Here is a 26,285-nt window from a genome sequence, read left to right as displayed (position 1 = left end):
TTTTTAAAAAATCCACATCTAGATCCCCCTCCACACAGCTGCTTTTATCTTTGGGTAAACAAAGAGATTTGACTAGCTTATGAATTATTATTTTTAATCATGCTTACAGTCACATCTAGTTTGACCCTAATTAGGAAAGGTGTTAGAATCATCTTGGATAGCTCACTGAAAGCATAAATTCGGTTTGGACGGTAATGGGAAAGGCAACATACATGTTAGGAAATTAATACTGATTTATTGTTTAAAGACCCATTGGGTAGCTTTGCATGTATTTTCAGGCTTGTATAAGTTGATGAATTTTTATTAACCTGCTTTTAGTTGTTTCTGCTGCTTTGTAATGGCCCATTGGTGAAACAAATGAACATGGGTTTCTTTTAAGTCCCAGCAGGTCTTACCGGTGGTGTTTTGCCATGATTGTCATTGGTGTGTTAATATGTGCCTCTTGGTACCCATTCCTAGGAAATTGTGGAAGGCCACCATCACTGTGCTTTGCATGTGAACTTCCACAGGCACCTGACTTGCCTTTTTTGGAAAAGGAATACCGGATAGATTGGACTATGGTCTATCCAATCCAGCAAGACAGTTCATAGAATCATAAAAATGAGAACAATCTTAAAAACCTCCAAGGAGGGAGCGTCCACAACCTTCCAAGGGAGTCTGTTCCACTGTCAAACAGCTCTTACAGTCAGAAAGTTATTCCTAGCGTTTTGTCAGACTCTCTTTTCTTATCTTAAATGCATTGTTTCGTGTCCTATCCTCCAGAGCAGGAGAAAACAAGCTTGCTCCATCTTCCATGTGACAGCCCTTTAGATATTTGAAGATGGCTATCATATCTCCCCCTGTCCCAGTCCCAGTTGTTGTTGCTTTCATTTATTAATCACTTCCCTTGCAGCAACCAGAAGCATTTTAATGTGTCCATTCCTGAGCCCCAGCCACCCATATTTCTGCAACGTAGTTTGATCTTCAAGGTTCCCATCATTTGTTTCAGAGTTGTCACCAGATTGTTTTTATTGCTTGGGGTGGGGATTGGTGAAGACGTCCTGAGTGGCTTTAATTTTTTCTTTCAGCTGTCAATTTGCTTGCCTTCCTCTGCAGAACCCAACCCACATAATCCACAGGAGAACAAGGCAAGTGGAACAAGGCTCCAGCACTCAAGTCACTGTCGACATCATGAGAGAGTCAGATGAACCAAAGCATGGAGGAGTTGCAGTAAGGCCAGTAGGCTCCATGGGTCACCTAAAGATACAGTAGGGATGCGGGGATGTGGGTGGGGCTGTGGTTGATTGGGCTTGTCGTTCGGAAGGTTGGCAGTTCGAATCTGTATGATGGGGTGAGCTCCTGTTGCTCTGTCCCAGCTTCTGCCAACTTAGCAGTTCAAAAGCATACCAGTACAAGTAGATAAAAAGGTACTGCTGTGGCAGGAAGGTAAATGGTTTTTCCGTGCACTCTGATACTCATCATGGTCCTCCATGCACCAGTATCCATTTAGCCATGCTGGCCACATGACCTGGAAAGCTGTCTGTGGACAAATGCCAGCTCCCTCGGCCTGAAAAGCAAGATGAGCGCCACACCCCATAATCGCCTTTGACTGGACTTAACCATCCAGGGGTCCTTTTCCCTTACCTATAGTAGGGATGCAGGTCTCAGCAGGTACCTGGCAATGCTGACACCTGATGCTGTGTAATTCTCATTCAGTTGACCAAGGAAACACCTCATGGATCAGTGTGTGCCTTTTGTCTGTACTCAGACATCTGCTTCTTATGTTGAATGCTAGAGCAGAAATCAAAGAGTGTGTAAAATGTCCTGGGGGAAAGCAGGTACCTGCAGCTGAAAACCCAATTAAATAATGTAATCATAGGGAAAACATCAAGCCCCAAATAACTGAGTGAAAACACAGCTCTCTGTGTACAGTCAGCCCTGTAATATTAGTACTGTAAAGCCTTTATGCCATTAAAACCCAGCGTGTCCATTTGGAAAATATTTTACATTGTGTAAATCCTTCTCTCCCCCCCACCCCACTCCTTATTTAATAAACTTTAAAGTATGAATTCAAATCCAGTGCAGGAATTCAGTGCTTTTGAAAGGAAAGGATTATAAATTTCCTGCTCAGTGTACATGGAGAGAAATGGAGCACACTAGCAGCAGAACTAGCTTAGTGATTGTATTTTAGAGAAGGCCACCTTCTAGGACCCTGAACAATGCTCAAAACATTGCTTATTAAATCCTATGGACAACAAAATAGCACAGCAGTAGATGTGAGGACCTTCCTTGGCTCATTAAGTCTTGGGGTTCTCTTTTGCAAAGTCAAGCAAGGTGTATTTTTCCCCTGACAATACCTATAGTCCACATTGTAGAGTTTAAAGGAATTTTCACAAACATCAAGCCATAATTGTTTTGGTCCCCCTCCTCTTGAAATAATTTTTATTCCTACACTAAGTGCTGAAAACTGAATGACAAAGATCCAAACTCTATATTTAAACATGAAATTAACTAGATATTCTTTGAAGAGGTAATAGACCTCTCAGCCCACATTCTGACACATTGAATTTTGGGGGGTTTGTTTAAAAAGACACAGTAGAAAACAACAGAAAACACAAAAGAGGAAGGAAGGAAAACACATCTGTGAACATTTAGTAAAAGGGCAAGCTGTTAGGCAGGGCTTATATTTATTTACTTATTCTGTAGCAGTGTTAAAGAAAAGTTTTTTTAAAATTGCATATATGTTCTATTTGTTGCTTGATTGCAAGGAGAAGTAATCTGCTACTAGTTTTGGCTTTAAAAAAAAACGAGTTCAGAGCTGATGGTGGCACCAGAGACATTCTTTCTCAACTATTGTGTCTGGACTTTCACTTTTTGAAAGATGGCAACCCTTCATTATGCACACTACAAAAAAGAGCCCTGGCTAAATTGGGAACATTGCAATTGGCATAGTTATGAGCATGTGAACTTACCCAACTCCTTGTTTCACTGACATTGCCCTACAGCTAGGAATCTACCCTCTTAGCATAAAACAGCTGTGAAGGTCATTCCAACTTGGGTGGAGGGTGGGGAAGAGTATACAAGCCAGTAGGAAGACCACAACACTATCTGTGTGATGGATCACTTCTGTCACAATAAAGGACTGTGCTCATGATACTGAGCTTCTGACCAGCAAGTACAAATTTCAGTAATGATCGGCATTACAAATTTTCACCAATGATAAGTGTTACTGGAAAAGAAAACCAGACAAAATCCATTTCAGATGGTCTCCACATGGAAGAAAAAGGTGAAGCAGAAAATACCAAATAGAAAAAAATAATAATAAATTGTAATATTCTGATATATGAAAGACGTTCGCAGTCCCAAGATGCGCATTGTATCTGTTTTAGGTAAAGGTACCCCTGCCCGTACGGGTTAGTCTTGACAGACTCTAGGGTTGTGCGCCCATCTCACTCAAGAGGCCGGGGGCCAGCGCTGTCCGGAGACACTTCCGGGTCACGTGGCCAGCGTGACATCGCTGCTCTGGCGAGCCAGAGCCGCACATGGAAACGCCGTTTACCTTCCCGCTAGTAAGCAGTCCCTATTTATCTACTTGCACCCAGAGGTGCTTTCGAACTGCTAGGTTGGCAGGCGCTGGGACCGAGCAACGGGAGCGCACCCCGCCGCGGGGATTCGAACCGCCGACCTTTCGATTGGCAAGCCCTAGGCGCTGAGGCTTTTACCCACACTGCCACCCGCGTCCCTGCATTGTATCTGTACCTGCACTTAAAAAAACAACACCCCAGGGTGTTTCTGAATCACATTTGTGGTCTGCCCACTTCAGTCAATGAGTCAGGTTCCTAGCTCTCTACATAAAATGAACTTCTGTGTTCCACCTTTGCTCTGATTGGGAATCTAAAAAAGGCTGTAACTTTTTTCACCTTTTGGGAGAAGCAGATGCAATTTGCAGATAAAGGCTCTCCTCCAGAGTGGACTAACCCTGTCAAATTGCAGGTCCAGAGTCTTTTGTAGAGGAAGCAAAAGGTATTCACTTTTCTACAGTGGGTGCACAAGTTTGTCTCTTGCCCTTTCTCACCTTAAAACAATTAAGAGGAGGCTGAGTGGTGTGTATTCTTCCACATTTTTTTAAAATAGCATCTTCATACCACCCGTGTTGGATTTCCAGCTCTTGTTGTGATGGCAGGAGATGTCTTCCAAGAGGCATTACAAGATGAAGCTGTCTAATATTGTCTGCACAGTGATGGAGCACTCCAGAGGACAACCCCCCCCCCCCAAAGTAGAGCAGCAGACTGTTTCAAAAAGATAAATGAGGCTTTTAATTTTACCCCATCCCCCCCCCCAAGAGTCTATTGCTCTTTCTTAACAAAAAAAGAAGGGGGGTGGAATCATCCAAAGTTCTTCAGTGCTCTCTTGGCAGCATTTAAATAGCTTTCCTTCTTGCAAAAGCAAAGAAACATTGGAACATCATAGAGATAATAGTTTTCAGGACAGTAGATAGGACAGAAAACAATGGCATAGCAACAGGACTTTCTGGGGTCTTTCTTGAGGCACTTTGCTGACATCATGGTTTGATTCAGAAAGTGGTGAAATTTCCTTAATTTGCCTCATTATTTGACTCCAGCACAGAGCAGATGCACATTAATAAATGAAATGGGACTGGGCAAATATCACCACCTTTATAACTTTTCAATACAGTTTTATGAAGAAACCTTACAGGAGTCCTCAGGACTATCTGACATATGGTTGATATATTTCCTGTTGTCATACTTGATTGTGCCAAATTGTTTTGCCATACCTTGAAATTTGGTGGTTTGTTTTGAACTCCTCTGGGGCTGGCCTGCATAGTTTGCATTCACCACCTGCATAGTTTGCATTCACCAAGTTGAATGCAACCCCACGTTTATGAATGGCATCCTACCAGGAGATCAATGAATCTCCTGCTTCTGTTGCTGGTCTGACCAACAAGCTTCATTCAGCATGGTGGTAGCTCAGTCAGGTGCTACCCCCTCCCACTTGTAGGGTGTTACAGAGATACAACTTTCTCTTTATTATTCATTTATAATCTCTAGGCAAAGATTCCAGCTATCAAGGAGGTGAAATGCTGCTGATTATCAAAACACACTAAATAATCAGTAAATGCTAGTGGAGAAACAAACTTTCACCAGCCACAAAAGACTCAACTCTGATGATGATGACAAACAGCAAAGTTGACTGTTCACACAGGTACGGCTTCAAAGTTTACAGATAATACATAATCACATTCATTCATAATGCAATGTTGAGTCCTGCTGGTTTGTTCTGGAATCTTATCTTGCAAATGTGTAATTTTTAAATAAAGTAATCGCACCTACTTCAAAAAGTTCCATATCTTTCAGCCTCCTCTTTTGTACATTGCAGTAGGCAGAAATAACAACACTATCAATATCTATTGAGAAGTTAACTAAACAAATGTCCTAGGGTGATAAAATATGGCCATTGTAAGAATCTGTTGTACTGTGTACACTGAGTGGTGTTCAGATAGGTTGTACAAAGTGACAATATGCAAAATGTCAAAAAAGCAGGATGTGTCAGGGAATTTGACATACTGTTCCTTGCCTGATAAAGGGCTGCTCCTTATCTTTCAGCTTTACACAAGCAGGCTCTGATTCAGCTAGTTGTGACTAAGTCCCATTGACAGTATTTAATGGAGTTGTGCACCAGATTTGTCTAAGGACCTCAGAGTAGATCCACTGAAATTAATAAACATGAGTTAGGCTTCTTAATTTGAATGGATATACTCTGAGTAAAACTTAGTTGACTACTACTCAAATTCTGCGACAAGGCAGCATTAGCTGACAGCGGTTCCTTTGGTGAAGGAAAGGGATGTGGGTGGTGCTGTGGGTTAAAACACAGAGCCTAGGACTTGCCGATCAGATGGTCGGCAGTTCGAATCCCCGCAACAGGGTGAACTCCCATTGCTCGGTCCCTGCTCCTGCCAACCTAGCAGTTTGAAAGCATGTCAAAGTGCAAGTAGATAAATAGGTAGCACTTCGGCGGGAAGTTAAATGGCGTTTCCGTGTGCTGCTCTGATTCACCAGAAGTGGCTTAGTCATGCTGGCCACATGACCCGGAAGCTGTACGCTGACTCCCTCAGCCAGTAAAGTGAAATGAGCACCACAACCCCAGAGTTGTCCGTGACTGGACCTAATGGTCAGGGTTCCCTTTACCCTTTATCTTAATGGTGAAGGAAGTCTTGTTTGGCTCCCTTCAGAGAGGAGGGGGCAGCTACGCTTCTTCACAGGGCCTATTTAGGCCAAGAGTTTGAGTGATGGGGGGAGGGATATGTGCTTCTGTATAACAGCTTGCTTTCCCCCAATAATTCCTTCTCTTCTTTGTAGCACATTTACACACTATTTGTAGGAATAATGCCTTAAATATAGATTATGTTGCTGTTATTATCAAAAGCAACTGATGTATTCCCTGCAGTCATTGGATGATACCATGGTGACCGTTTGCTAAGTGTGTTATTTATCAAGATCACAAGTGAAGCCACAGCTGTTTATCATGTCTGTATAGATATTCCATGCATTTTTTAAAATAAAAAAATATGCAGATAAGTCTGTTGCAAGGTAAGACAGAAAAGAATTGGAAGGATCATGTCACCTGAATCTAGGCTGCTCAAAACAGTTTAGATTACTTTTGGCGGGGAGGGCAAATTCACTTTCATTATTTTGTTGTAAAAATGGTATTAGGCTATACAGCAGACATATATAAAAAAAATCAGAAATCTGTCTGAAAGATTTACAGTTAGCCTCCATATTCAGAGTATATACTGCCTACTAAAGCACAGGGAATACAAGTTGCTATCCTGTTAGTCCTCCCCCCCCCCCCCCATTTTCCTATGCAAAGAATCCCATCAGATATAATGGATCAACATGACAGGCTACGTACCACCAGTCTTGAGCCAGGAGATTGCATCTTCTTAAACAATAACTTGCATTTATAGTTGCAAGTTTCTCAGTTTGATTATTAACTGCCAGTCATATCAGATATAGGGCAGGGGAACTGCCTTAACTTCTGGCCCGGCTGCATGATATTTCTCCTTTGAAGTGGTGTTATTTCAAGGCAACCTCTAGACATCAAAGAATGCTACTGCAGCAGGAAGTCGTCGATAGGGTTGCAGGATTGTTAGCAAGGAAATTCTTATAAATGAATGTCCAATAAACTAATAGAGTAGTTAAATACAAGTCTTTTGTGAATGTGATAAGGCTCCGTGGCTATCAGGTTGGTGCAGTGAATAAACTTTAACAAGGAACGTGTACACCCTTGTCCCTGTTTTGTCAACACCAGTAGCAGAACAATGGCAACTGTCAGAAAGGAATTCCTGCCATGACAGAAGCATAAAATAATGAGACGTATTTATCATCTTGCCCAGTTGATGTATTTTATAAATTTGATTTGCCTTGGATGGTTGCATTTGTGCATGTATGTATATGGGGTGCAAACACAATTTAAGGCTGCAATCCTAGACACTATTACAAGGAAGTAAATCCCATTGAACATATTGGGACATGTGTTTGAGTAAACTTGCATGAGCTAGTACTATAAAAACATAATGCATCTGGGATGCAAATCCAAAAAGAAACAATGAAATATTGTTTAAAGCTTATGCTACTGTCTTTTCAGTACCTGGTGTTGACCTCCCCTGTCCCGGACTTTCCAATCTTAAATATTTTTAGTAGTGTTTAGCTGCCTTGAAATGATATTATCCTCTGCTGGTGGTTTTATTCTATTGTTGGCTTTATTCTCTTGTATTTTCATTTTGTATTCTTACATGAAACAGCCCAGAAAGCCTCTGCTATTAAGAACATGGAAAGCGTCCTTCTAGAACAGGTTAATGCCCAACTAGCCTAGCATTCTTCTTCCTACTGTGGCCAACCAGATAGCTATTTGAAGCGCACAGAAGAAATATTGCAGATAAGTATAAAGCAATAACTTTGCTATTCAATCACAAAAGGAGAATGACAGAGAGATGGTACCCTCACCTATTGATCAGCATCACCTGTCTGGGCAACCAGAACACCACTCCATGAAAACACCATCCCCATGAAGCTATTCGGCTTTTAAGAAATAATTAAATTTGAGTTGCAATATTAATACATAGGCATTGCAGACCCTCCAAGTGTCCCTATTTTTCAGATTTTCTGATTTGATCCCGGAATGTCCTGCTTTTCTTTAGGACATTCCTCTTTTCATTGGAGAAATGTTGGAGAGTATGGAGTTATGTGACCCCTGAGCCAAGGAGATAAGTAACTATACAGCCTTTAGAAGACGTCTGATGGCAGCACTGTATGGGGAAGTTTTTAAAAATTTAATTATGTTTTTATATATGTTGGAAGCTGCCCAGAGTGGCTGGGGCAACCCAGTCAGATGGGTGGGGTATAATAATAATAATAATAATAATAATAATAATAATAATAATAATGGAATAAAGGTAAAAAGGTAAAGGTACCCCTGCCCGTACGGGCCAGTCTTGACAGACTCTAGGGTTGTGCGCCCATCTCACTCAAAGAGGCCGAGGGCCAGCGCTGTCCGAAGACACTTCCGGGTCACGTGGCCAGAGTGACATCGCTGCTCTGGCGAGCCAGAGCCGCACACGGAAACGCCGTTTACCTTCCCGCTAGTAAGCGGTCCCTATTTATCTACTTGCACCCAAGAGTGCTTTCGAACTGCTAGGTTGGCAGGCGCTGGGACCGAACAGCGGGAGCGCACCCCGCCGCGGGGATTCGAACCGCCGACCTTTCGATCGGCAAGCCCTAGGCGCTGAGGCTTTAACCCACAGCGCCACCCGCGTCCCTAATAATGGAATAGGATGTCCCTATTTTCATCAGAGAGATGTTGATATGTGGAGAAACGTGACTCAAAGAAGTAGGAGGCCCAGGGTTCGCTCTGATTGTCTAGAAATACACAATCGCTTTGAGGTCCTCACCCCTAGCATGGAAGACGAAGAGCAGACTCCATTTGAGGATCTCTCCCTCATTACAGTCGATCACGTATATGAAGATGAGCAGCAAAGTCAGTCCTCAGGGAATGTGCAGGCGACCTTGGAACGGACCGCTCACGGAAGAACCCTGACCAAACCTAAGAGAAGGCGTGTAGTGGTGATAGGGGATTCCCTACTGAGGGGAACAGAAGCAGTGATCTGTGGGCCTGACAAGATGTCTCGGGAAGTGTGCTGTCTCCCCGGGGCTAAGATCCAAGATGTAACTGAACGACTGCAAGGAATCATAAAACCCACTGACAAATACCCCTTCCTCTTGGTTCATGTGGGAACCAATGACACTGCAAGCAATAGCCTCCAGAAGATCAAAAGAGACTACGAGGCCCTGGGCAGGAAATTGAAGCAATTAAATGCACAAATCGTCATCTCATCTGTCCTCCCAGTTGAACGACGTGGCCCAGGGAGAGAGAGGAAAATAGTGGAAGTAAACAGCTGGCTTCGCAAATGGTGTAAACAGGAACGGTTTGGATTCTTAGATCACGGACTGCAGTTTCTGGAAGATGGACTTCTGGCAAGCGATGGGCTGCACCTCACAACGGTTGGGAGGAATGTTTTTGCCAAAAAACTAAGAAACCTCATCAGGAGGGCTTTAAACTGACTAATGTGGGGGAGGGAGACAGCGCTCCTGAAGGTAGGAGTCTATTAATTGATGAAGATGATCATCCAAATGTCATAGACCAAATGGAGCAAACAGCAAGCAGACCTAGTGGTGGGAGGGAAAAATCCTTAAATAAGAGACACGGGGGAATGACTAATGGACTTCAATGTCTGTACACTAATGCACAAAGCATGGGAAATAAACAAGATTAGCTTGAGCTCTTGGTACAGCAAACTAAATATGACATAATAGGCATCACTGAAACCTGGTGGGATAAGTCCCACGATTGGAATGTAAAAATGGAGGGATACAATCTATTTCAGAGAAACAGAACAGACAAGAAAGGAGGAGGAGTGGCGTTATATGTCAGGGATGTGTATACCTGTGAAGAGATCCAAGATTTAGAACCTCAAAGCCAAAGTGAGAGCATTTGGGTCAAAATTAAGGGAGAGAAGAATAATAGTGACCTCATTGTGGGAGTTTACTATAGATCCCCAAGCCAAACGGAGGACATGGATGATGCCTTCCTGGAACAGATGGCCAAGCATGCAAAAGGAAGGGAGATAGTAGTAATGGGGGACTTCAATTACCCAGATATTTGTTGGATGTCAAACTCAGCCAAGAGCATAAGGTCAAACAGATTCCTCACTGGCCTTGCAGACAACTTCATTGTCCAGAAAGTGGGAGAAGCAACAAGAGGAACAGCCATTTTAGATCTGGTCCTAACCAATGTCGATGACCTGGTTAATGGGGTAGAAGTGGAAGGATCATTAGGCGCAAGTGATCATGCTCTTCTGAAGTTTACTATACAACGGAAAGGAGCAGCCAAGCATACTAGGACTCAATTTCTTGACTTTAAGAAAGCCGACTTCATAAAACTTAGGGAAGTGCTGGGTGAGATCCCATGGACAGTAATGCTAAAAGGAAAGGGAGTTCATGATGGCTGGGAGTTTGTTAAGAGGGAGATAGTAAAAGCACAACTTCAGGCAATACCAATGAGACGGAAACATGGAAGGTGCCTAAAGAAGCCAGGGTGGCTATCTAAAGAACTTTTAACTGAGTTAAGATTAAAAAAGGATGTGTACAAAAAATGGAAAAGGGGGGAAACCACCAAAGAGGAATTCAAACAAATAGCCAGCACGTGTAGACACAAAGTCAGAAAAGCTAAAGCACAGAATGAACTCAGGCTTGCTAGAGAGGTTAAAAGCAACAAAAAAGGCTTCTATGGGTATGTTCGTAGCAAAAGGAAGAACAAAGAAACAGTGGGGTCACTCAGAGGAGAAGATGGTGAAATGCAAACAGGGGACACAGAAAGGGCTGAACTCCTCAATGCCTTCTTTGCCTCAGTCTTCTCCGATAAAGAAAACAATGCCCGACCTGAAGAATTTGGAGGAAATGATTCAGCAGAGAAAACACAGCCCAGAATAACTAAGGAGATAGTACAAGAATACTTGGCTAGTTTAGATGTATTCAAGTCTCCAGGGCCAGATGAACTGCATCCAAGAGTATTAAAAGAACTGGCAGATGTGATCTCAGAACCACTGGCAGTCATCTTTGAGAATTCCTGGAGAACAGGCGAAGTCCCGGCAGACTGGAGGAGGGCAAATGTTGTCCCTATTTTCAAAAAGGGGAAAAGAGAGGACCCAAATAATTACCGCCCAGTCAGTCTAACATCAATACCAGGGAAGATTCTGGAGCAGATCATTAAGCAAACAATCTGTGAGCACCTAGAAAGGAATGCTGTGATCACCAATAGTCAGCATGGATTTCTGAAAAATAAGTCATGTCAGACTAACCTGATCTCATTTTTTGACAGAATTACAAGCCTGGTAGATGAAGGGAACGCAGTGGATGTAGTCTACCTTGATTTCAGCAAGGCATTTGACAAGGTGCCCCATGATATTCTTGTAAAGAAGCTGGTAAAATGCGGTCTTGACTATGCTACCACTCAGTGGATTTGTAACTGGCTGACTGACCGGACCCAAAGGGTGCTCATCAATGGTTCCTCTTCATCCTGGAGAAGAGTGACTAGTGGGGTGCCACAGGGTTCTGTCTTGGGCCCGGTCTTATTCAACATCTTTATCAACGACTTGGATGATGGACTCAAGGGCATCCTGATCAAATTTGCAGATGACACCAAACTGGGAGGGGTGGCTAACACCCCAGAAGACAGGATCACACTTCAAAACGACCTTGACAGATTAGAGAACTGGGCCAAAACAAACAAGATGAATTTTAACAGGGAGAAATGTAAAGTATTGCACTTGGGCAAAAAAAATGAGAGGCACAAATACAAGATGGGTGACACCTGGCTTGAGAGCAGTACATGTGAAAAGGATCTAGGAGTCTTGGTTGACCACAAACTTAACATGAGCCAACAGTGTGACGCGGCAGCTAAAAAAGCCAATGCAATTCTGGGCTGCATCAATAGGAGTATAGCATCTAGATCAAGGGAAGTTATAGTGCCACTGTATTCTGCTCTGGTCAGACCTCACCTGGAGTACTGTGTCCAGTTCTGGGCACCACAGTTCAAGAAGGACACTGACAAACTGGAACGTGTCCAGAGGAGGGCAACCAAAATGGTCAAAGGCCTGGAAACAATGCCTTATGAGGATCGGCTAAGGGAGCTGGGCATGTTTAGCCTGGAGAAGAGGAGGTTAAGGGGTGATATGATAGCTATGTTCAAATATATAAAAGGATGTCACATAGAGGAGGGAGAAAGGTTGTTTTCTGCTGCTCCAGAGAAGCGGACACGGAGCAATGGATACAAACTACAAGAAAGAAGATTCCACCTAAACATTAGGAAGAACTTCCTGACAGTAAGAGCTGTTCGACAGTGGAATTTGCTGCCAAGGAGTGTGGTGGAGTCTCCTTCTTTGGAGGTCTTTAAGCAGAGGCTTGACAACCATATGTCAGGAGTGCTCTGATGGTGTTTCCTGCTTGGCAGGGGGTTGGACTCGATGACCCTTGTGGTCTCTTCCAACTCTATGATTCTATGATTCTATGATTCTATGATTCTATGTTGGAGGGCATGGCATTGTCGTTGCAAAGGATAGTATTGTAAGGAAGATCTTCCAATATTGTTTAGTGAGTTTGTGAAGGGGAAAACAAGTACAAGAATTACATGTTCATTTCAATCTAAGAGGTAGCTTTCCTAATTGTTTGATTATCAAACATCTAGAGTTTGTTCCTCCCTTTTACAAACCACTAAGAACATAAGATGAGCCCAGTTGGATCAGGCCACAGGCACATTTAATTCAGTATCTTGTTTCACATAAGCCAACCTGGGACAACTTCAAGCAGGACATGAGCACAACAGCTATCTCTCCACTTGTGCCGTCATGAAAGTGGTATTCAGAGGCATGTGGCCTGAAAGGCTAGAGATGGCAGGCTATGCTCCATGAATTTGTCTAAATCTCATTTTCAAGCCATCTTTGTTAGTGGCCATATTAAATCTTGAGCCAATCACCCATCTCCAACTACTCTTCTGAGAAATACCCCACCCTCTCACTATATATAAGGGTCTGGTGACTTCTGCTTAGTGTATCTGAAGAAGTGTGCATGCACACGAAAGCTGATACCCAGAACAAGCTTAGTTGTTCTATAAGGTGCTACTGGACAATTTTTTTATTATTATTTATTTTCATTTCGACTGCGTCAGACCAACACGGCTACCTACCTGAATCTACATCTTGTGGTAGTTAAACTATATGCTGTGTGGAAAAAGTACTCCATATTGTCTATCTTGAACCTTCCAATAGTCACCTTCACTGAATGACAATGGGTTCTAGAATTACATTAGTATTAGATTTAAGGGAGATAGATCCCTAGATCTCTTCTACAATCCTGGCATCAGTTATTGTTTCCTGTTAAGAAGCAAAGACTATTTCAGGGAGCAAACAAAATATGACAGACATACTTCTGCAATTTAACAGAGTTGAGATCCTATAAACTTACTGACTCTGTAAACTGAAAAAACGTGGTTATTTGATATCAAATAGATACCTTAGAAATCAAGAGAAAGAGATGAGAGAGGGAGAATGACATACAATTCCATTTCTAGCTAATCTTAAAGGCTGTGCTTTATGTTCTTTCCACATTTCCCCTTTAATCTATTTATACTTCCCTTCATTCCTTACCCTTCATGTCCCATTTCAAGATGTATGAATTATTCCTTCTTCTGGTTCACATAGCATCCTGTGAACATTCCTGATGGTTCAGTTGATGCACAAATCACAAGCAATAAATATGTAAATCATTCATTTTCATGCAACATGAAGTCTGTATTAGAATTCTCAAGCTCAAAGCCAATGTGACCATAAGTCCTGATGTATGTAAATTCTGTCAGCAACAGACATGTGGGCACTGAAATGTACCTGCTCTACCTAAAGATGCAACTTTCTAGGGTAAAATATGGGACTCTACTCCATGAAAATGCATGCCATAATAAATTCGCTCGTCTTTAAGGTGCCAAAATACTCTTTGCATAAAGAACTACCAGATGGTATCATCCAGATGTTTTGACTATGTTTTAGACTGTTTCTTTGCAGTCCAAAACAGTTGCACTGGTTGAGGATGGTAGAGATTGTAGTTCAAAACATCTGGGGGCACCAGGTTGGTGAAGGCTAGAACAAAAGGCTAGGTGGATGAGGTTGTTGAAGGGTGGTTCAGAGATTAGGTGGATGAGGGAATGGCAATTCTAGAATGAAGATGAGGAAGAGATCAGGGAGAGGAAGAGAAAACAACTAATAGCAGATTAAGAGAACATTGGTGAGTGAGAGCCATGCTGTTTGCCTTAAGCAGAATCAGGATTCCAAGCAGCCAGGGCTTATACAGGCCCCTCCGAGGTCTTTGGCAGTTACTGTCGCTCTCTCTCTCTATGTGTGTGTGTGTGTGTGTATAATTTTTATTGATTTTAACATATAAATTATAAAATGTACCACAAAACTTATCACTTATACAATCTTTTTAGACTTCCATCAGCACCTCTGATGATCCACCGTTTTAACCACTTATTATGCATTTCTTAACTTTATATTGCCTTTACATCTCCTTCCCCTTCTCCATTTTTGCAATACTTCTAATAACACTCCTCACAAAACTCCTTGCAAATCTAGAAACGTCGTCTGATCTTCACAAATACTTTTCAAATAGTCCGTAAATTTACTCCAGTCTTCCGTGAATTTCTGGTCCAGCCGGTTTTGAATCCTTCCTGTTAGTTTATCTAGTTCTGCATAGTCCATTAACTTCATCCTCCATTCTTCAGTCGTCGGAAATCTCTTTGCTTCCATTTTTGGGCCAGTAGTATTCGGCAGTTACTGGAGTTCTCGGGGTAGAAAGGACCTCAGAGCAGCCACCTGGGCAAAGGTGTTACACCCCAGCAGTCATGATACATCTGGACATACACAGGCTCTTCAGGGGACTGTGGCAGAATACCCCTTGAGGCCCAGATGTTGAGGAACAGACAGGATAAATTCTTCGCAATCATAATCACCACCCTTGCGTTCTGCTTCTGAGCTTCCAAATGCTGGCCAGTATTGGAAAGACAGTGTTCGACTAGATGGACCTTGGTCTGATTTAGCTAGACAATTCTTATGCTGAAGTCTTGTCTGACTCAGTAGCTTACTGTCACCTGCAACTATTGTTATTTCTACCCAGTGCACCCTGTCTGGTTCAATGTTGTACTCAGCTGGTACTCCCATTTCCATGCTATCTGTCCTGTTCTATTCTCCACCACAATTATTTCATCGTTACCATGCAGGCCTGTTCCTGCCATACTGCCATGTTTGTGCTTCAATTACTTCTTTGAGAATTTTTGCTAATAAATTACTGTAGGCCTCAATTCGGGGAGAGCCATGTGAACACAATGCTCTAATACCAGCTTCCAGTTACAAATGCTCTCAGGCACCACCCATACTTGGAACAAGGCCTGGGACATAAGGAAAACACTGACTTAAGTTAAAATCATGTGACTGGATAGAAATTCTTACTGCATGGTCCAGTTTATTCTGTGTAAGCTTTTTCCCCTATAGAAGATTCTTTCAACAAAAGAAAAAGGGAAAAGGGAATGCTTCTGTCCAACATTTTTCAAAAGAAGAATATTGCCAGTGTTCTGCTCAAAAACACTATAGGATACATGGAACAGGAAGATGGCATGGTCCTGATTCTTCCCTTTACAATGATTTGGGTCACTTGATGCCATGGGCAGCCCACCTGTTAAAGTAACCCATGGCAGTGGGGAGCTCAGAATCCATGCCATTGACCAGATCCTGTTCCTCACTCCTAAATTATAGATTGAGGTAGGTAGCTGTGTTGGTCTGACACAGTTGAACCATCAATGAGCAACACCTTACGGGAAATGAGAAGTAGCTTACGATCAGCCTGTGATGAGATAAGGGTCCATTCTGCCATTTTGATTCTTATGAGGGAGCCCAGGATGCTCAGGGTATCCAGGGTGGCCAACCACACCCTAAGAGTCAGGGATGTGCAATAGTGTTCCCTAGCTCCATGGAAATAAATGGGTCTTATCTAAGAGATGTTCTCAATCCATTGTGCCTAAAGTTAGGAAAGTTTTGCATTTCTCTCATGGCTGTCATCTTTGATTCCTAATAACCAACTTGACACATAATGTTAATGACAATGTAATGTACCACATTCATAATTCATGAAGCTTCAAGTCATTTTTGAAAAGCTTCTGTCTGGTTTTTTTAATATATAAAGTTTGTCCATCTCTGGGGAAGGAAAAAGACTTGTGATCTTTTGCTGGATGTGAGGTCAGAAATTGACAGCTGGCACTCCAGAAGGAAGAAGACAGTAAACAACTGATAAAATCTCACCAATAGGAAGGAAGAGGGATGCAGTAGGTGAGTGGCACAGAGGGGCACTAGTGTTGTTGATGAATTAATACCGCTTGCTCTGGGACACATTAGTTCTGATGCTTAGGAGAAGAAAGAAAGCACTTGGGAGTGTTCTTTCAGCTGTTTGCTAAGTTCGTTCAGGTTTACCCTAATTAGTCTTTGGCTTCAGTTAAACTTGAATTTTATTAGCTGGGCTATTCTCCAATGGGAATTTGCTCAAAGAGGATTTTCAGCATGAGCGGTGATGGCAAACGCATCCCATAACTCCAAGCTGAATCCTTTAAGACATATAGTGTTAACATATCTGGGATTTCTTCTGCCACAAGTCATATTGGAAAAAAGATATGATGGAAGGTGCAAAAGGTATAAAAGCATTATCACGGTGCCCTGAAGTCCCAGCCTTTATTCTCTGCTCTATCAAAACCCTTGTCTTGTGCTCACATGAAGATTGTTTTATTCAGACTGTTTCTAGTAGGCTACCACCATTGGTCTAAAAAAACTGCTTAACTGCTGAAAGGTACATTATAAAGAAATTATGGATCCAAAGTTTTCGACCACATTTCCCTCCAGATTATAGGTTCCAAATAGTTCAGAATTGTATATAAATACAGGCTCCACTTTATGAGCACAATGTGTTCCCTGGAAATCATTTGTTAGACAAGCATTCATATAATGAGTCCACAATTTCTGTTTGCATAATGAGTTGATGGTTTCCATTGATTCCTATGGGAAAACTTATAATGTGTACCCTATCTGTGGTGCATATAGTAAGGTTTGGGTACTAATCCCTTGTGTTTGGATAAGTGAATCTCTGCATAGTGGGCATTCAGAAAACAGGACCTGCATGTAGACAGACCTGCACGGAACCTGCTCTGCATTCTGCCTTTCCCAACTGTTTTAGTACATTTATTCCTTTTTACAGTGCTATTGAGAAAACATGCCAAATGGCAATCTGAAACATTGTACAAAGGTTTGAGTGAAAACGGCCTCCCAAAATTATTTGCATTATTTGTGCATAGTGAAATGGGAGGAGGGCATTTCACTAAATATTCTCCAGGGGAGGACTAAAATTCTCCACCAGTAAGAACTCAAAGAAAGAGACAATTTCCAAAACATTGGTTAGAAAATTATTTTCCAATAAATTTTAGCTCACTGAATGTTGAATTAAACTCTGTTGTTAGTGCATACTGGTAAACGAAGGAAGCAATGAGCTTAAAGAGTAGAGGACTGGAAGGAGTAGGAGCCAAGCTGATTGCTTCCTTGCACAATATTAATATAATCTTAAAAAATTCTAAATTGTATCCATTATTAAATTCCAAATTAATGGAAGATTAAATGGGAGACCAATAATTCACTGTGGGTTTCACGGGAACCAATAGAGGGTTCAAGCTAGGGATGGAGGGGAAATTCAGTTCAGTTATCATTTAAAGGCAACCTAACCTAATTCACCCTTTCAATAAATAAATAAATAAATAAATAAATAAATCTGAAATGCAGTAATCAGCTGTTAAATGCATTCTAATAGGGAAAATTGCTTTGAAAAAATATTTGTATTAAAAGGTAAAGGGACCCCTGACCATTAGGTCCAGTCGTGACCGACTCTAGGGTTGCGGGGCTCATCTTGCTTTATTGGCCGAGGGAGCCAGCGTACAGCTTCCAGGTCATGTAGCCAGCATGACTAAGCCGCTTCTGGCGAACCAGAGCAGCGCATGGAAACACCGTTTACCTTCCCGCTGGAGCGGTACCTATTTATCTATTTGCACTTTGACATGCTTTCAAACTGCTAGGTTGGCAGGAGCAGGGACTGAGCAATGGGAGCTCACCCCATCGCAGGGATCAGTGGCGTAGCGTGGGGCGTGCAGGGGGGGCCCGGCCACACCGGGCGCAACTTCTGGGGGTTAGGGTAAGGGGGCGCAAATCCACGGGTTAGGGGGCGCAAATTACTTGCCTTGCCCCGGGTGCTGACAACCCACGCTACGCCACTGGCGGGGATTCAAACTGCCGACCTTCTGATCAGCAAGTCCTAGGCTCTGTGGTTTAACCCACAGCACCACCCAAGCTAATATTTGTATTAGCTAAAATTTGTATTAGAAATTTGTATTAGGCAGAAATGTATATAAAAATATGCATATTGTGAAAAAATTGCACAAAAATGCAAATTTTCATGAGATTGTTGTTGTTTTTAAATCATGAACTGATATGGATATGTGAAGAACTCAACTTAAGAATGGAAAAATGAGATATTTAGAAAAATCAAAATTGATATATTTGCCCATGCCTACCTTTACCTCATGGGGCAGGCTTGTATGTTTGGCTGACTGCCCTGCTTCAGACATGTTCTGTATCCCCCAAATACCGAACATTGCTCCCCGCCACCCTGGAATAAATGGACACGATTTACTCCACGATATTATTCATATCAGTGAGACATACAAACACAGAGAAAATTTATGAAAATAAAAGGAGAATCAAGGTACGTATGTATATACGACAAGACTAGAATTTTAATAAGACCCATACACTTTCCATTTGGAAAGAATATTTAACGTAAGTCTTAATGGCGCTTTGTAATATCATCTTTCTCCCTCTCTGCACAATTCTTGGTTTTGATTTTCAATCAGAAAATGGAAAAGACAGAAATCTGACAGCTGTATCTAATTTTTCATTCAGACAGGTGCATGTAACTACTATTTAGTGATAGAGCATATATATTCAGAGGGAAAAAGTTGATTGCTCAGGGATTAACTTGCTTTGAATGCATTTTCTTAGACATTTCTTTGAGTGCTGACAGAAAGACGCTAAATATACCCAACTGAGTTTTGAAAAGAAGCAAAGTAACCTAAGATCATGTACTGTAATAAGACTGAAAAGGGCAGCTTGTATTGTATATGAATTTGTTACTCAGGGGCTCAAGAGGGAAAGTCACATTGGAGTGAGCAATCTGAAATGTGTTGAGAAAATGAGCATTGAACAAAATGAGCAGCAGACATAATGGGGACAAGAAGCAACTTGGCTCTTGCCTATAAAACAGAAAATACCCCACAGAGATGTGGGGTTCAATTCAAAATTATGGACAGCAGGACTGGGAAACCAAATTCTACTGCTGCCTCAAACACCAGTTACTGGGAATATCATTGTTCAGGAAGGATTCGAAGATTTTTATTTTTTTTTAATATAATTTTTATTGGTTTTTACACACATTTTCCAAACATAACATCCCATCTTAAACAGCATAACAGACCTTTGGCTATCACAGCCTAGGCCTTCCATCAACCTCAACTGATGGTTTTCTAACTTCCTTTCTAATTTTACATTTTGTTTTAATAGTTATTGCTATAAAATCCAAATTTTATTGGCACAGCGGTGGCACAGCGATGTCACCTCTGCTCATGGCTGATACCCAGGGCGGACGCACCTCCCAAACCTGCCTTCCTCCTCCAGTGAGGAGGGCAATGCTGCCATTCCATTCCCTCACACGTTGCTGTTGGATATAGCCAGGCAGCAAATTTCCAAGGCTGTCCTGAAAGTGGCATTACCTCCAGTCTGGGAAGCAGCATGCATCAGAATACCAGTTGTTGGGGATCACAAGCAATAGAATGCTATGGTGTTCATGTCATTTTGCAGCCTTCCCATAGGGTATGTCAGTACGCCTTTCAACTGATGTCAGTGACTGGGCTCAATAACTTGTTCTGCCCTGACTCGGCTAGACGACAGGAGCACTTTCAGAGACCTTCCAATCCTGGAAAACAGGTCCCAGAGCACTGGACCCACAACTGTGCATTGTGAGCACCAGACTCATGTAGAGTATAAATAATGCAGAAACATAACTCCTTTTATTTCTAATAGGTAATACAAACCTAGGGGTGTGGATGGCGCTGTGGTCTAAACCACAGAGCCTAGGGCTTGCTGATCAGGTTGGCAGTTCGAATCCCCGCAACAGGGTGAGCTCCCGTTGTTCGGTCCCAGCTCCTGCAACCTAGCAGTTTGAAAGCACGTCAAAGTGCAAGTAAATAAATAGGTACCACTCCGGTGGGAAGGTAAACGGCATTTCTGTGCGCTGCTCTCGTTCACCAGAAGCAGCTTAGTCATGCTGGCCACATGACCCAGAAAGCTGTCTGCGGACAAACGCTGGCTCTCTTGGCCTATAGAGCGTTCGCGACTGGACCTAACAGTCAGGGGTACCTTTACCTTTTACTACAAACTAAAGAACTACTGGCTTGCATGAGTGTACATCTCCTACTCAGCCATCTAGTCACTACATAGATAAGACTCTCTCCACACACAGAGTCAGGCAGTCAGGCAGGAGCGGAAGAGTAGAAGAGCAGTTTCTGCCCCCTCCTTTCTCAAAACATCAGATCAGGAGATTCTGTCAATGGGAGGCGTGAAAATATCAACAGGGTATTGTGGGCAATAGTGGGAACAGAATTCTGGACTAAGGTAGACCTTTGGCCTGTTCTATAGGGCTTTTCTTACACAGCAAGTATAGGCAGTTCTGAGCTAGAGACTAGATCTTACTCTGTAAAATGGCCCCTCATGTGTCCAGTTCAGTTATCTTTACAAACAACAACAATAATAGGGGGAAATCACATTGAGATGAGTTTTCTCTGTCATTCTCGAATGGTGAAGCTATCTTCTGAGCAAGTGTCCTCATACACCCAGGCCACTTGCTAAGATAACTCGGACACACCAGGCACCAAACCTCAGATTGGCATAGATGCGAAGTTCTGCAGCTGCACATTTTTACAATTCTTTTATCTTTTGCTCTCCCCACCCCACCCTGCAAAAACAAAACAAAACAAAATTCAAAACAAAAAAGCCTAAGACACATTTCAGACGGCTAAATTCAGGGGCTCTTATTAAATGCTCTTATATGGGGCGGGGGGACAGATTGGGGGAAAGTGCAGTAACAAAACAGTTTCTAAACTTCCGAAGTGATAACAAATATAAAGTACAGGAAGTTTGAATCTTGGGAAAAAAGAAAGAAAAGCCTGGGGGTTATGCTGACAGGGGGGGGGTGTATTTGTCTGCGTTCCTCACCCCACCCCGCACTCTAAAGGCAGCTAAAACAATTTTGATTAACATAGGCTGTGAAGTGTCACAGAGTTAATGGCATCCTGAAAGGCAGGGCATATCAGTTAGATTTAACTCGTCTGTAGAAAGTAGTTCATAAATAAATTCACAGACTCTCCTGACAAAACATTTTCTGAGAAACGTGAAATTATAGGTATACTCTTGACAGTCAAATTTATACGCAGAGCAGTCAGAAGAATTTTATTAACATAAACAAGTCAAAAGTATCTTAATCCCGGCTCAGAGGACATAGGCTCCCTTAGAAGATGAATTCCTGACAAGAAAGTTATCTCACATATAATTTAGCCTTTTGGGGTTGGGGGTTGGGGGAATGTGTCAAAACCTTTTTCTTTCTCTCTCTTTTTTAACAATAGAGGCTCTGAGAGAAGAACCACAGAGAACATGTGGGACGGCAAAAATGTCTCTGAATTTAATGGATTCCCCCCATAAAGGTCAGGAGCAGCCATAATTTTGGATAGACAAGAGACTAAAGGCCTTTTGTGAGGAAATGGTTAACACTGCAGACAACACAGGGTCTTCAATTATTTATCGCATTTCATGAAATTTGAAGGACACTAAACGAGGGCAGCTGCACTTGGCTTCCAGGTCAGGTTACTGCCTCACACACATCTAACACAGAAAGGCCATTTTGGTGTGTCTTTGCCACTAGGCCCTCTACCATGGCTTGTATGTCTAGTGAGACCTGTCTATAGTTTTTCCCCCTGCCTGAATGCTCCAAGGCAACATCAAACAGTCCTGGCAGAACAGAATCAATACTTTAGTTCCAGCAGGAGCAAAACTGTTCCATGACTGTGTTTGCTGTTGATCTGGTTACAGTCCTCCCCTAAGCCATGAAAAATACAAGGAGCTCATCCAGCACTCCTCCTCCTCTTAGTTCTCCTTCTTCATTATTCCTTCCACCAGTCAATGCCCTCCCTGGAGGTGCCAGCAATGGGCACATGTCATGGTTATCTTCTAACTGGTGTAACTATAGGTAAGCACGATATGAGGTGGAATCAAGCAAAAGGCACACAAAGGAGTCCATTAATCTATAAGCCAGGGGAAGCCAAAACCATGCCCTTGAGATGCTACTGGGCTCCATTTCCCATCAGACCCAGCCAGGATGGCCAGTAGTTAGGGGTGAGTTGCAGGCCAGCAGCATCTGGAGCGCACCATGTTGATGACCTTGCTATGGACCAACCACAGTATAAACAAGTGAATGTATACAGAGCTATATTAAATGTTATAAATTGCACAAAGCAGTCCAGTTGACTCTACAGGAGCATTAAAGAAGTTGTGGTCCCTGACTTTCTGGTTACTGCTAGACTGGTAGATTCTCAGTAAGAACCTGGTGGTTTCCAGAGTGGCCTTCCAAAGCCTTGTATGAGGGGCGATGCATTGGACTCCAGTCAAAAACATTCAAGCCTCCTGATTTCAGCAGATGATTCTCCTAAGAAATAAAATAAAGATGGCTGGACAAAATTATTTATCTGGCCGGAGACTCTTGCACAAACCACTAACGTACTTTGTGGAAAAGGGGTCATTTTTGTTTTGGGCTAAAATTCTGGTTGAAATTCCCGGAATCATTTGAGGAACTCGGATGTGCATCAAGCATGGACTGTACACATATGCTGCTGCTTTTCATGCTGCCATCCATCTATATACTTGAAAGGACGGATAAAGCCTTTTATTGATCGAATTTGTTGATATAGCTGTAGCCTTGGCCAGTATTTACCTGAAACAAAAAATCTTGGCCATCATTTACATTTTTGAATCGGCTTAGTTAGTAATTCTCTCTATATGCTAGATACAGATGCAACTCATTGGGTAAGGTGAAGCCACTATGCTAGCTTCCCAGCAAGCGGGTCTCTGTTGCTCATAGAGAAGGAGAGAGGTAAAGTGATGACGGGGGGAGGGTGGTCAGTGGGGTGCAAACACACCAGCAGAGCAAATCCAGCATTCCTGCTGGTGCGTTTGTACCATGCCGACCTCTCTGCCGTGTGCTCCTCTCCTTCCCAGTAAACAGCAGTGACCTACCTGCCAGTAAGCAAGCATAGGTCCACTCTACCTTGTGAGCCGCTTTTAGCTAGATACAGCCCAGGAACATAACTAAAAGGTTTCGAGGAAGGTGGTAACAAATCATACACATCTATATTGATTTATGGAGTGATATATTAATAGAGCTATTTGAGAAACTCTTGCACTAGAGTGCAGGAGGCTTAGATTTAGTGAAAACAGCCATCCATGCAGGATCCTGCTAGCCACTGAACGCGGAGGATTGCAGAAGGCTGGATGGTAGCATTCCTGCCAATAGAAAGCTCCAGAACATGGAATTCCAAGGACGGGGTGGGGGTGGGCCTTAGCTGGCCCAGGATCTAGTGTCTCTTTTGCTCCACAGAACCCTTTGCGTGTGAGGTAGATAGTAGGATTGCAGACTTAAATTATGAAAATGTAACTATAGGCCATCTAATCTGATGATGTCAGACACATCTAATGATGTCAGACACAAAAATAGCTACTTTGATGGGGGGAGTCCATTAACTGAACACATTTAAGTTCTGAATTATGTTTTCCAAGTAAAATGCAGCTTTCCTATGTTTACTCTTGCTGCTTCCTGTGCATGTCTTGAATCTCAGCGATAGAATTCCAGTGATACCTTCCTTACATCCAAAGTGCTCAAAGACCTGTTTAGGGGGTTTAACAGTTGATGGGCTGAACCCAACTAAATCCTATTTACAACAGTTCAGCTCTGAGGATGGCTTATTTCTATTCAAACCTATGATACTTTTAAAGAAGAATCTAAACATTAAAAAATACTGAATTATAAGCTCTTAAAACAATGCAGTCCAATCCTGCAAGTGTCTACTGGGGGGGGGGGGGACAGAAAGCACCATTCTAGATTCAGTGGGGCTTACTCCCAGGTAAATGAATATAGGATTGCAGCCTCACCATCTGTCTTTTTAAATTGCATCTCAATGATTCTTTCCCAGCACATTAAAGCAATGTATACAACCATGCAAAAGAAAGTCCCCCCCCCCAAAAAAAAATCAGAGAAAAATCCCCCCACTGTCAAATTTCATATTTTTTCATTTAAAGAAAAGCCAGATACATTACTTGAACTTACTCAGTATTTCTGGCATTGTTGTGTCATTAAATATGACATTTTCCACAGCTGAAGAAAGGCAGGTCCTAATGATATATTTCTTGCATTGCCTTTGTTGAAATTATGATTGATTGACTGCCAGGATCTCAAAAGGAATGGGCTTCAAATAGAAATTCTCAAACTTCCTCTACCTCTAGCTATTCTTACTTTGTTATGTATAAAAAAGAAGTTTGGAAAGTAAGTAACGGTCTATGCACATATGAATTCTGATTGGCCTTTGCCTGTTTTATTTCCTTCTAATGCTGGATAGAACTACTACAAAATCCTATGTTCTAGGTAATGGTAAAGGTAAAGTACCCCTGGACAGTTAAGTCCAATCAAAGATGAGCTGGCATTTGTCCACAGGCAGCTTTCCAAGTCATGTGGCCAGCATGACTAAACCGCTTCTGGCTCAATGGAACACCGTGACGGAAACCAGAGCACACAGAAATGCTGTTTACCTTCGAGCCACAGCGGTACCTATTTATCTACATGCACTGGCGTGCTTTCGAACTGCTAGGTTGGCAGGAGCTGGGACAGAGCAACGGGAGCTCACCCTGTCGCAGAGATTCAAACCTCCGACCTTCTGATCGGCAATCCCAAGAGGGTGAGTGGTTTAGACCACAGCGCCACCTGCATCCTATGTTCTACCATATCCTGAAATCACAAGCTGTCTCCCGCCCACTGCCCACCTGCAACACATACTGGTGCAAACATGGAGAAGGTACAGACATTTTGCTCAAAGGCTTCAATGAGTTTTGAATTTCAGTGTGTGTGAGGGATGGAAGGCTGTAATTGTCTACAATAACTGGCAAAGATACTTGAGGATTTCAAACCGGAATCTTCCCAAGCCTTATCCGGATATGCTGGGAATTGAACCTAGGAACTTCTGCGTGCAATGCATATCTTCTACCATGGATTTGAGATGTGCATTTTTGTAGACATAATTTGCCTGGAGAACTGCATTGCAAATTTTGGAGAGGTTTGGCTTTCAAAGCAGGCTTCCCCATTGTTTTGGAAATTGTGAATTAGGTAGGGTCACCTTTAAGTGCAAATTGAATTGAATTTCTCCCTCATCGGATACAAGACCCCAGGACCCCATTGCTGCCAGGGTAGCATCAGCCTTTTAAACATGAATGGAACTGAAGGAATGGGTTTCCCAAACCCAAAACTGACTGTGCAGGCAGTTTGAAACTGCACCAAAATCCCTATTTTTCCTTAGCTAAAATGCTTTAACTTGAGCTCTTGAGCCAAAACCCAGCTGTATAAACAAGTGCTCAGAGCCCTCTCCTTTATCAGTTTGTGACAGCAAGGATGGCCTTCACTGTACCAGCAGAACAGGGAAGACACGTCTGTGCCTTATCTTACGTCCTGACCACAAAGACCACAAAAGACGCACAGACCTAATCTGGGAACAGCGTCAGAGGGTGTTCTTGGAGATGGTGACCTCTTGCTCCAAGATAAGAGTGGGAACAGGAAGATCCTTTTATGGTCAGAAGTACAGGAAGGAATATCCTTTTATGGTCAGAAGTATAGGAAGGAATACCTTTTTAAGGTTAAGAGTGCCAGAGCAGGAACATCTGTGATGTCAACCTGCGT

This window comes from Podarcis tiliguerta, assembly GCF_965153285.1.
Source record: "Podarcis tiliguerta genome assembly, chromosome: 11".
NCBI lineage: Eukaryota > Metazoa > Chordata > Lepidosauria > Squamata > Lacertidae > Podarcis > Podarcis tiliguerta.
Note: the sequence above shows the minus strand (reverse complement) of the source record.